Source organism: Hippocampus guttulatus, chromosome 22 (assembly GCF_054856545.1).
Source record: "Hippocampus guttulatus isolate MCC_2025c chromosome 22, RoL_Hgut_1.0, whole genome shotgun sequence".
Taxonomy (NCBI): domain Eukaryota; kingdom Metazoa; phylum Chordata; class Actinopteri; order Syngnathiformes; family Syngnathidae; genus Hippocampus; species Hippocampus guttulatus.
This window is the reverse complement of record NC_141282.1, coordinates 5,319,494-5,332,044: the sequence shown is the minus strand read 5'-3', so window position 1 is coordinate 5,332,044 and position 12,551 is coordinate 5,319,494. Positions and strand designations below refer to the sequence as shown.

The 12,551-nt window shown below is 48.0% G+C and overlaps 1 protein-coding gene across 5 annotated transcripts in view; it reads left to right on the top strand.

Moving 5' to 3' along the window:
- Positions 1–12,551, top strand: part of impdh1b (IMP (inosine 5'-monophosphate) dehydrogenase 1b) — a 97,081-nt gene that overhangs the window by 40,491 nt on the left and 44,039 nt on the right. For 2 of the 5 annotated variants that reach the window (XR_015099384.1, XR_015099383.1), the window contains exons 19-20: positions 2,092–2,202; positions 8,103–8,172. The gene's annotated coding sequence lies outside the window, so the exon portion shown is untranslated. Of the gene's footprint in view, positions 1–1,292; positions 1,374–2,091; positions 2,203–8,102; positions 8,173–10,472; positions 10,495–12,551 lie in introns of those variants that run through there. The other 3 variants (XR_015099385.1, XR_015099387.1, XR_015099386.1) reach the window with 3 other exon arrangements.

The following is a 12,551-nucleotide window of genomic DNA, read 5'->3' as shown; positions in this document are numbered from 1 at the left end:
ACACATGCCATCATACTTTTTACGTTCTACGTGGAGTCAAGATCAATCAGTTTAAAAACAAAACAAAACAATTTGGTAACTGAAATGTAAATCAGTCTTAACGTATCAATACAGTTGTATCGATTAGGCACCAGGTCTTGAAGTAACGGAGGCTTCATTGATTTTAAAACTCAACTTAAAGGATGCTCCCGCTTCAGATTCATGTTTCTTGCTTCGATGAGTTGCAGTAGAACAAAAAAGAAAAATCGTAGTCATGGTACCATTTCGAGCTTAAAAATAAAGTTCTTGATTTAAAAAAAAAAGAAGCAAGTTTAATAACAATCACGTTGTCACTCCGCACTCCGTTCTTGTCATCTGATTGTATTCTTGTGTGTCGGGGCATCCCGAAGCCGCCCTGCGGGAGACGCGGGCATCGAGCTCCGGGGGATTTCTCTCTCGGCCGCGGTGCTAATTGCGGCGCGGGATCGAGTCTGGGCCAGATGGAGGCAAGATGGCGCAAATTGATTCCTTGCATTCGTCTTCATTAAGCCTTCCCCTCTGGAGTGGGGTGGGGGGGGGGCAGACTTCTGACACTGTTGTAAGAATCTTCCAAACTCTCGCGGTACGGGACGGCAATTGGGTGTCAAACCGTCAAAAAGGGTATCGCCGCCTTTACCTCTGGTTTCTCGCCTCCTCCGACTCGCAATCAACCATGCGCCGCTCTCGGCACCCAACGGCAGCGCAAGAAAGCCCGCCCGTTCTCTGCCACTTTCAATTACAGGTTTCCAAACTCGCGCTAACAAGGCCCGGGAAGGTGCAACGTGCCGTAGTCGTGCGCTAAGGGTTGCAAAGGTTTCCGTAAAAGTAACAAACCGGTGGAATAGAAAAAAAAAAGAATACAATGGTTTTGATGATGGCGTTGTAACTCGGCAGTAAGTGAATTGGGGAAAAAGGGGTTCATGTTTGTTGCCGTTTCGCCGCCACGCTGTACATTGGGCCGTAGCTTGCTTGCTTGAACGGTGCCATGTAAGCAGGAAGTTTATCTTGTCATATTTTTGACATCAAGCATTTATTTACTAATCTAAATTTTCCTACCGCGCCACCGCGGATTATGCGCCGGCGGATTAAAAAGGAAGGCGGGAAGGTGACTTCAGCCTGTCACCAAGTTGGGTATTATTTTTTATTCTTATTTTTTTTTCTACCTCTCACACACTCACACTTGTCCATCCTTCTCAAGTTTAATTCCGCTTCCATCCATCCGCGCGTCCATCCATCCGTCCGCTCCCTTATCAAGCTCCCGCTCTGTTCTCTAGTGTTCTGCGCTGACATTAAGCCGCTGAGTGCTCGTCTGGTGGCGGCGGAGGCCGAGTTTGACTGTCATTCCCTATAAACAGGTACTTTGTGAGTCGCAGCCTCAGCGACCGCTTTCCGCTGCGCCGCGCCGCTGTGATTTATGTGCCCACAGCCTGCTAACATAATGCACGCAGCATCGCGGGCAGCTCTCCAAGCCCACAATCTGAGCCCATGAATTATTCCCCCCCCCCCCCCCCCCCCCACGTCGCGTACACGCTCTACATATTCCGCGTCTCTTTGCCGTGACGCCGCGGTAGGCGTCTTTTGCATCTGGTTTGTAATTTACATGAGGGGGGGGGGGTGGGGGGAGAGTTCGTATGGAGTCAGTTCATTACCAGGTGAGAAAATAGTTTGTGTGCGCCTCCACGAAGAGTCATAAGAGAGACGCAACTTTAAATCGGCAAGTGTTGTACAATTTTTTGAGGGCTTGTCAGCCTCATTAGTGCATCAGAAACCAGCAAGCTAGTTCGGCCTTCATTAAAATTTTGCACGGTTGTGAAAATGGGCACGATTAAATGGCTGCAATCTATATCTGAATTGATACGGACAAAACGCCACAAAGGAAATATTTCAGGCGCAAAGTATTGTGTGAAGTATTTCCCCCCCACCTTCAATGTGGCGCATACATACGATCAACTGGCACGTTGATCATTGAAAAGATCCTGCAGCATCGGTTTCATTCAGAACACATAGTTGTGGCAGGACAACTCATTGCTAGTCACCTGGCTCTCTATGTGATTTTTTTTTTTCTTTCCCAAGCTCAAGGGGGTCATCGAGGGGACCTGATTTGAAGATGCGAAGGACATCAAAGTGGTTTATGAAGACGACGGCGCTGCGATCCATGGGAAACCCTTCCAGGAGTTCATGAAGGTACGGCAAGAGAAGGCCGGGGAAGTGCGTGTTAAGACTCCCGGGGTTTACTTGCAAAGGGAAAGAATTGAGGTCGTAGGTTGGATTTGAAGTCATTCTTTCTTTCTTTCGTCAAAACCAATCGCGGAACTGCGCTGACACACCTTGTGTCTTTCCATCACAATGTTTTTAGATTCACGCGGCGTCCCGCTCGGGCGGCAAACTAGAAATATGACTTCACACGAAAGCCGATTATTTTGCGACTCCATTTTAGCAATTCCCTTTTGCTATCTTGTCTTTTGTCCTCGTTTCCTGCCTGGAGCCGCTTGAGTGTATGCTACAGCTAAGCCTTCGGCGTGGATGTACAGCTCCTACTTTTGCATTTTGAATTCCATCTGATGTGGAGCCGGGGGGGGATCCTCTATCCCTCTCGTGCTTGCTCGCGCCTTTGGAGTTGACCTTAGAACGTCTTCACATCCGCCGAACGCCTCCGGTTGGCCGCATTGGTGCTGAGGTTCCACCCGGGTCAGCTGAACGCACAGCATTGAAAGCGAAACCTCGATCAGGATATCATGTTTGCCATTTCCTATTACCGGTCACTCCCCGCTGCGTGTGTCCCTCGCTTGTTTTCATTCTCCCGTCCCCTTTCCTCGCCGGTGTTCATTTTATCAGAGCGCCGTTTGACATGGATATTAGATCTGCCAATCACAGCATTGCAAGTCATTCGGCTCGTTGCTTTGAACAAAAGGGCAGCCTATTAGCATTAGCGGGCTAACGTAGTTTCGGATACAGTACAGCCGGCGCGTCATCGGGGGGGGACACACAAAACAGATGCTGAGAGTCACCCGTCCAGGGGCAGGTACTTTACGTGGTCGCAGCGCGGCGTGTTTTGCAAAGTGACCACACATAGACTTCGGCAGGGTGAATTATTGGCGTGACAATCAGTGCTGGCGCTTGATCAGAAAATAATCGAGTCGCCTTTTAGTTAATGAAGTATTTCTATAAGTAGTCAAGTGTAGAATTTTTAATTTTTTTTTTAAAGAATGTATCTGGCCTTTAAAAATGTAATTTTGTGTCGATGTCTTTCACGGTTGCTAACGTGAGCCTTCACCTCCATATTTTATGGGCTTCACATCTTACTTCCTCACTGGCGCTCAAGCCCTTTCCACGGGTGTCGGTGCCTCCGTTCCGGGCCTTGAAGGAAAAGGTCAGCATGTTAAATTCAGAAACCTGTTGCTTTTTAGGTCACCGTTCTCTTGACCAGGAAGTATATAAACCCCTCCTCAAGTAGGAGGTCACCTTTTTTTTTCTTGCCATTGACATTATCAAAAACTTGCTTAACGATTTTCTCCCGCGCAGTCTTACCGGCATTTCGCGAGCCCTTCAAAGCGACGCGAAAGGCAAATTCGGCCAATAAAAACGGGATATGAAAGGAAGTCGGCGAGGAGGTGATAAAGCTTGAAAAGGCCAGTCGTGTAAAATGAGTGAGTTTGCCAGCGCGCTCAGGCATTACACCCACAAAGGCTCCTTAATTCTCCATCGCCGCACTATCTCCGCTTTGCTTGTTGCCATTTATTTCCCGTCGCTTGTCAGCCGCGTTGCCATTATGTCTCTAAAATATACCCCGAGTGCAACAATGCGGGCTGACTTCTGGGACAATGTGGATTAAAGAAACACGGAAAAGAGCCGAAGAGAGAGTAGATTAGCGGCTATATTTATCAAAGACGATGGATGGGAGATTAAAAATGACAATGTACTTCATAATATCTGATTTATTCATCCAGGTGACTGCCTCAATATGTTTCTATATCCTCCCGTCGGCCTATCCGTTAATCCCTTAAACCCGTCACCGGCTTTGTGGGCTCCCGCGACGCCCGCCGTCCCCCGCAGTTTACGCGAACATATGCGCAAAGCGCGCCCGGCCGAGCGCGTCGTCCTGACCCGCCCGTACGTCGGAATCCCACGCGACCGCCTAACACTTGGCAGCCTCGTCAGTGAACTCGCGTTAACCTCCCCCCCCCTCCTCAACGTCGCCACTTTTCCATATCCAAAGTTCACACTCGCTCCTTGATCAGTCGTGTTTGTCGCTCACGTTCCACGTGCGCATCCACAGGTGGGAAATTAGCTGGCGCCCCGTCTCCCGCGCAGCCATTCTTCTCACATCATTTGCTTTTGCTCCAAACAGATGGCATGCGAAAAGTCACGAGGAGACGAGTAAAGTTTTATCGGAGACGTGATAAAAGCCCGTATTGTTTTATTGCCGAAGAAAAGGGGAGACAAACCTGCCGCTAATCACGTAGGGTTTGGATAGCGCCTCCTGTATTTTCAAGCGTTGACATTTTTCAACCATTTCAATATCAAATCATCGACTTTGGTGGTTATCAGACTCTGTCAAGTTTCAATGGTGGAAGGTCAGTGACACTTTCTGGAATCCTACTTTGGCATATCAAGGCCATGATGTCCGCATCCTAGGCTTTGCAATTTCTTACCAACTTGGGTTCACAATCCAATTTTCTCCATCTCTGATTTTCTTTTTTTTTTTGAGGCCTCTCTGAGGTATCGAAGGCCTTTTGGTCTTTCAAACTTCACTCATGAAAGATGTTGACATTTTGGTAATACACCACACTTGCTGATCTGTGTCCGCACTTTGACCTTGTCGTGTCTTCAGGGACTCTTCTCATCTCGTTCCATCTGTATGCACATTTATTTATTTATTTTTAGTCCCCCGTCTGTGCAGAGTTTGCGAATGGATGGTGGCGTGAACTTTTCCGGGTCACTTAGCGCATTAGGAACTTCTGATTTCTTTTTTTGCGAGTGGCTTCAATGATCGGCGCCTCCTCGAATGGGTCTCATCTTCCTGCTGATGAATGCCCGGCGCGATCACAGCGCGAGAAGGCTCAGGCCAAAGTGCAAGGAGAGCCTGGCACCGTAATGGCAGTCATTTGTCGCTGCCACATTGGCCCAGGAATTGAATAAGTCCATCATGATTGCAAAATCCGTTGCCAGACTTTTTTTTTTTTTTTTTAAATACCAAGTCATGATTATGGTCTAAATTCTGCTGACAAAAGCAAAGGCTGCGTTAATGAATGTAACTCATGCGATAGTCTGTTTGTTGTCGCGTTTTTTAGGGTTAACTATTAATTTGCTTAAAAAAAGCTTTGTTCTCGCGTATGTAATCGGAGGTGTACAATATGTACGCAAACATCTGCACCCGCTTGCTCGATTAAGAAAACTGTCCCCCCCCCCAAAAGAAATCTGGTGGGGTTTTCTAATACACAAAATTCCCAATCAGTATTCCCAGCGAGTTTGTCTTGACATACCCCCCCCCCCCCCCCCGCTTGATGCTCGACCTTGACGAATCGGCACACCCTCCACGCAAACAGTGAATTGCGCTGATGGGTTGCATGCTTGAGGGAGTCATGAATTCAGAGCCTCAGCCAGCACCAGCGAAGGGACGCCACTCTCAGCGGTTAGCGCTCTCTCCGATTGCTTAATAGGCTCCGTCGCGTTGAATCCCAATGTCCCTTTCGACAGTCGGCATTCGAAAAATGGAATGCGCCAAGAAGGCAATCACATCCATCATTTTCTTTGGTCAAAATCCACATCTGCAATGTAGAGAATTGTAATCTAATATGATCGGCTTGTTTAATTGACACAAATCTGCACTTTGTACCGTTTAGCCCCTTACATCTGTCGGAGCAGCCAACCCATCGTCATCCCCTTTAATCAATTGCCAATCACTTAAAGAGGGCAAAAGATGTATCTATTGATCGAGCCTGCAAAAAAATCAATAGCAGAAGTGGGTAGCGCTGCGCCTGCGAAGAAACAATTCACTCGAATGGCGGCCCGAACGAGTTTTAGAGTCTGCTGAATGGCTGCTGTTGAGATGCCAGGCGTGTTGGAGGATGTAGACATCGAGAACCGGCTGAGTAGGGGCTGTCGAGGACCAAACTTGGGCACCCGTGGCCCTTCAGGCGCAAGTAACCCCAACCATCTTAGCCTCACTCTCAGATTTGCAATTGCCATTCTGACAAGCTCGTTTTAATGCAATTTTTTTTTTTTTTTTTGTGAGGTGTATTTACACGCCACGCACTTGAACCCCCCTCCCCTGTTCGCCATCTGCGTCCGACAACTTCGAAACAATAGCTAATTCAATCAGGCGCGTGGATTTGCTAAGCCTCTAATCCACTTGCGTCATTTTATGTAAGTGTCCACGCGGTGACATCCGCATTACGCACATTCCTCTTTTGTGTGAGTGAGAGAAACACTTTTCCTGGATTGAAAATTTCCATTTCCCGGCCAAAAACCTCGCCAAAGTAAAGAGAGAAATGGGAGGGGGGGGGCGGTGTAAGCAGGTGGTGTGAAAAGAAAGTTCTCTTGGTATCAAGTTGAGTGTGAGTCTTTTTGTAATGGGCTCACGCTGTGATTTTTTTTTTTTTAATGTGCTTTTTCATCCGTCTGTGCACTTCCTTAACCTGATATTTTTGTGAAGATTCTGAAGGCTTTGGTCACTGTCCGCTGAATGGCAACAAACCTTCTCAAGGCTCTTTGCTGTCTCATACCGAGCTTTTATCATCTCTCAGCATCCGCGGTTGAGGTTATAAATAACCTTTCGAAGGTTATAAAACCTTTTTTTTTTTCTTCCCCGAGCGTTTGTCCTTAGCGCCCTGTGATCCGCATCGTTTTACATTTAAACGCATTTCCGTGGATGTCTGACGCTTTCCTCCGTTTCCTAAAAAAAAAAAAGAGGAGCTGATTTGCGCTGTCTGCATGTGAGCACAAATATAAAATATGAAATCTCCCGATTCACTGCCGCACTTCTTTCACCTGATAACAGGATAAGCTGTCCACCGTAGTAACCGCTGTCCCCGAAAGGGTTTAAGAAGCGTTTGTGAAAATCTTGTCCAGGTTATGTAAGCACAAAGCATGACAGTCCACATATCATAATCCACAGTTAGGTTTGGGGGGCGGGGGATAGGAATATTATTTACATATTCTATGAATAAAAACGTTTCGTGTACAGTCACATTTTTGTTTCAAATCCGCCTAAATTCCAAACGTTTCGTAACGCCATGGGGAAGGGGGGAAACAAAAAAGCCATACGGGGACACTTGGAGTGCTCAGGGGGGGCCAACAGAGAGCAAGGACGCAGGCTGTAATTACACCACTGACTGGCTGCTCTCTAAAGCAGGGAGCACCGTTGTTCCAGGGAGAATAGTGCGCATACATCCATGCCGTGGTGTGTGTTGGGAGAAGGCTTGCAGATAAAAAAAATAAAAAAAAATACACTAAATAAAAATTGCAATGTGCGCTGAGGCACTGAAGGATAAACTGTCCCATTTCCAGAAGGAACTGCACAAGCCGTTTCCGAGTTCACCGTCACAATGTCTCCTGTTTGTGCAAACAGATCAAATTTCGCACGCAGTCAGTCGTACAAAGTGCCTTTTTTTTGGGGGGGACACAATGGCACTTAAAAATGTCGGTTGTGAGATAAGCGCGAGGAGGCGCCAGATGATCTCCGCGGCTCGTAAGAGTGCATTCGCACGCTAGCATGATATTGCAACTAATTGCAGACACGAGCAAGTTAATAGAAAGGTTGTTTTCAATTCAGCTTATTTTCCTCGCGATTATCTGCCATGGGGGTGGGGGGGGGGGCTACCAGGTGGCAAAGCAAGCATGGAAGTTGAAAGGAATGGTCGCTCGCTTTTCTTTTTCATTCCGCTTATCGGGGTCAGGTCGCCATGGCAGCATCTTAAGTCGAGAAGACTTTTCCCCTTTGCCTACAGACGCATTCCAAATGCTAGCCGCCATCAATGTGATCTCATAAAACGTGAAAATTCACCCCGGTGTTTTAAGTCCAAAGCAGACTGGTTGGATTGCGCAATAATGATGTTTTTTTTTTTTTTCTTCCCCCCCTGCAGTACAAATGGAGCTTCTCATATATCTGGAGGACGGCGGTCACCCCCCGTGTGGAAAGATCATCTCAGCCCGGTAAGTGCGAGACACCGTCACTCAGTCACCTGATGTAACCCTCCGCTTCAAACGATTGCGCCTTGGCTCGTCGACTGTCGCACGGGAAGCAAATGCGTGACGCGCTTTGTGATGATGGCGTGCATCCAAATCCCTACCCGGCCTACAATCGTGCGCTCGCTATCAATTGTCTAACCTCTACCGTAGGTATGTAGACGATATGGAAACATTTGCTCTCGCCGTTGAAAGGAACGTTTGTTGTCATTTTGTGCAATTTGGGGGGGAGGAGTGGGCGCAGCAGACTTTGCCCATGATCCAACATGTCTTTTAATCCATGTATCGAGAAACCATCAGCTGTTAATATTCACATCGTACCCCCATGCGGGTGAGATAAAACGGAAATAAGCCCACAGTCGAGAAATAAAACGGGAGATGGGGAGTTGCGGGGTGAGGCGAAATAACATTTCCATCGGCGGTGCTGCTCATAAATATTATAATTGTGTGGTTATAGAAAAAGGAGCGCTGCCGGTGGTGTGTCGCGCTCGGTGATTGACTTTGAGCGAACGCCGTCTCACCTTTTTGAATGAACCGAACACCGCCGACAAGAAGTAATAATGCCATTTGTGAATTCAGCGGGATCCCACCGAGACAAAAATACCTCCGTCCATGCCGCAAATTGTAACTCTCTAAGCGAGAGCCGCAAGTCCAGCCACTTTTCCTCGGTTAGGTCGTCTCCACTTTTAATGGGGCTTTAATTTGCACAGAGTGCCCCCGAAGTGTTGGGGGGGAGCCTCGGGCATAAGTGATTCCTTAAATGAAGCGCCAATCACCTAATAGCCTCCCAATTCCCGCCACTCAGCGTGCTATCGGCCCAATCAGGACCCCGCTGAGATCGAGACGCTTGACTTTGCGGGCTACCCGTGCCTGGTTTGAGTCATTTACTGCTTCCCTCAGACAGAAAGGCTTTTCAACTTTTTTTTTTCTTCTTTTTTTTTTCATGGCTCAGTCGCCATAGTCGGCTTTTCTGGCTCACCGAGCGGGTCAAATTGGTGAAACTGAAATCTTTAGGTCAATTTAACTGTAGCAAATGAATAGAGATTAGTGCCGGGCAGGTAGATGATGGGCAGATTTCACAGATGAAATAACGCTCTTAAAAACCAGAGGAGACAAACATTAAAAGTCAGGCTGAACTTTGAGAAAGAAGAAGCGGTTGAAAAGCGGCAGACACCGACCGCTCCGTGCCATTCTTCATGCCCTTTGATATTTTCTATGCACATTTAAACCCCCCCCCCCCCCGACATTCTGCAGCGTTCAGTGTCTATGTTTCAACCCGATGACTTCTCGCCGGCGATGTCGCAAAACAACCTTTTTGTTTGCACACCTCGGCAAATTTAGCATCCAATTTGGCAGCGATTTTATGCCTTCCAAAGATATCTTGAGAAGGCATGTTTTAATTGCAGCAATGGCGTCCTCGTTGTTTCGAGGCTCCGCCGTCAATCATTTGCGTACAATGACGACGACGACGATATAAATCTCTTTACGCGAGCATCGGTTGTATTTTATCTGGCGTCTGTAGACAGATATTTCATATTCGTGACAGCGGGCTTGAATACATCCTCGTGTCTGTATCTCGCATGACAATTACTGCCTTACATAAGCCAGCCCACTTTGTCCATTCGCCGAAACCTCGCGTGACCCGCCGCCCGCTTAGCAGGGCCTCAAATGGCACCCCTCTGAAATGAATGTCTGATTAATCGGCAGAACCGTCATCAAGGTGCAATGTGCGTGGGGGGGGGTGTATTTAATCAAGCCCTCTTGTAATATATGGCACCATTTTTGTGGCACGCAGTGGATGGGCATGGGGGTGGGGGGGCGAGTGCAACATGCCCACAAGCACGGATGTAAAACAAAAAGTGAGCGGGCGTCGTTTCGTCCTGCGGGATTTTCGGGGACATGTTCCCTCCTAGAAGTTATGCGTTTGGTTGCTTTTATCACTTTTGGCGTGGACACATAAACGTCTTGTCCAAAGCAAGTTCAGCGGCAAGCGGCGCGATGCCGTCCGTCCGTGTAGATTTACGGCTTCCTCCTTGGTTTAAACCCCCCCGGGGATGCTTCAGGACGTCCTTGCCGTTGTAAATAATTATCGGTCAAGTGATGCGATGGCAAAAGGTGCGCAACACATCATGAGCGCCAATAGATTAATACGGGCCATCAGTGAGGAGACTGGTACCCCCCCCCCCCTTTCCTTAATGTGTTTTAGGAAAGCCTTTTTTTCTTTCAACTTTTGCCTCATATCTACATCCTAACTTGTCTTTCCAAAGGCTCATAAAAATCCAATCGTCGTCGCGGCTGCTAAGATCTCGTCGACGTAACGCGTCCGCCTCTGCTGCTCCGTGAGTGCTTTCTTATTTTTGCCGCTAAGGCAAGCATTTGGAAATTGACGTTTGCAACCAAGCGGGTCCTTTCCTATTTAAGCGCTCGCATTATCTAATCGGCGCTTGATTTGCGAAGGGGGCATGTCTTAAAGTGGAATCAAATAATCTTAGCCTCTCGCGCAATACCTCAAACGTTAGCATTCTGCATCGGGGGAGGGGGGAGTAAACTGTTAATGTGCCGGCAATTGAGATCTTAAGTGTCCTTTCACACTTTAATCCAATTGATAAGGCGGTCCGACCGCAAGGGCGGTCCGGCTGTCCTCTGCACAGAGAAATCCTCAGCTGTGAACTGTCCAGGTTGCTCTTCCATTCTGTCGAGGTAAATCAATTACGCTTTAATTGCTCGGATGGATCGTAGCCTTCGGCGCCGAGGCGAGCGGGGCAATGAACCTTAATAACCTCGTGATATTTCGACATGACGGCCGTGCGTACGGTATTTGTATTGTGTCAGAAAAATCACACGGCTTACCTTTTCCCTCCGTCTGATTTGGACAAGATGATTTACATTTCGCTGTCTCTGAGAGTCCCCCCCCTCTCCGCCCCCTCTCTGGAGATGGCCCATTTTTACTATCAACATTTGGTCCCGGCCCACCCTTTCTGTTCTCTTCCTATCCCCGTCTGGATTCCATCTGAGGTGCCGCGAGCCTCTGATCATACGTCTCTGGCTGCCGTTTGCCGCGATAAAGCCCGCCGGAGATCAAAGTCAAGAGTTTACGTAATGACGAGGGAGAAGGAGATGAGGGGGAGGAAAAAGGCACTGTGGATTTGGCGAAATGAAATGTTGACACTTGACTGAACTTTCTTTTTTCTTCCGTCGGAGACTCTCTTATACGACCCGGATATCGAGATGTTGCTCTGCTGGCACGTTGCTGAAAGTACGCTCGCCGGACACTCGGGAGCCAAATCATCATTTATATTCTGTCTCTCCCAAACTATGAAGGGCATCCGACTGATGTTTGTTCACTCGCTTCCATCGAGGGCTTTCTTTTCCGCTTTATCGGCACTAAAACAAGAGCAATGCGTCGCGGTTTCCGTCTCGTCCGGCGCTAAAACTCCCCCCAGGCGAACGTCCGACGGCCCGCCGCGACTCATTGAAGCTCAGCCAACAGTGTGTACAGGAGAACGGGGAAAAAAAAAAATCTCTCGTCTCTTAGGCAAATGGAGTCTGACAGAATAAAAAGAAGCGACCTCCGGATGCCTCATCTAAATGAGCGCCAAGCGGGGACGACTTGAAATTTCTCACTGATTGTTTTGCGGCGTTCAGACAGGTTGATGTGAAAGCAACGGATTGCAGACTGTAACTCTGGTAATTCCCTCTCTCCCCATCGCTTATCTGCCTTTTCTCCTCAGTCCAGCCTCTCATCTGTTCTCCTTTTTTTTTTTCGCAGGTCTCTTGTGTTATACGTTTTTTTTTTTTGTTTGTTTTTTTTTCTCCGTCCCCAATGGCAGCGGTTTAATGAGCTTTTCCCACACTGTCTCTCTAAACCCAATCTCTTTGCCTCCATCTCGGTGGGCCTATCTTCCAAAGCACCGATGTAACTGCCGGTGCATTTGCCCTATTACGGGATGTTCACCCCTGCGGAACTCCTCACGTGTTTCACTTTTGTTTGTCGTGTCCTTTCGCTGCGTTTTGACATGACCAGCCCCTACCGGTATTGCTCTCATGACAAATACTGTCAGAATCGGGCCGATTCTGATGGGAAAAAAAAAAAAAAAAAAGACCCGGGCGGCGAGGGACGGATGTCACTCCCGCAATCTGATTAGCATGCTCACCTTTTAGATTTGATAAACTCGCTCGCCTGTTGATCCGGCTCTCCCTCCCGGAGGCATTGATAAGAGGATCTGTTATTTACAAGATGCCCGTTTGAGCAAGCAAGCTCATTTGGGTTTAACAGGCTCTAACAGGGATCAGATGGATGGGGTGGAGTGTCATTGATGCTAATCAGAGCGTCGCAGCTGCTTCTT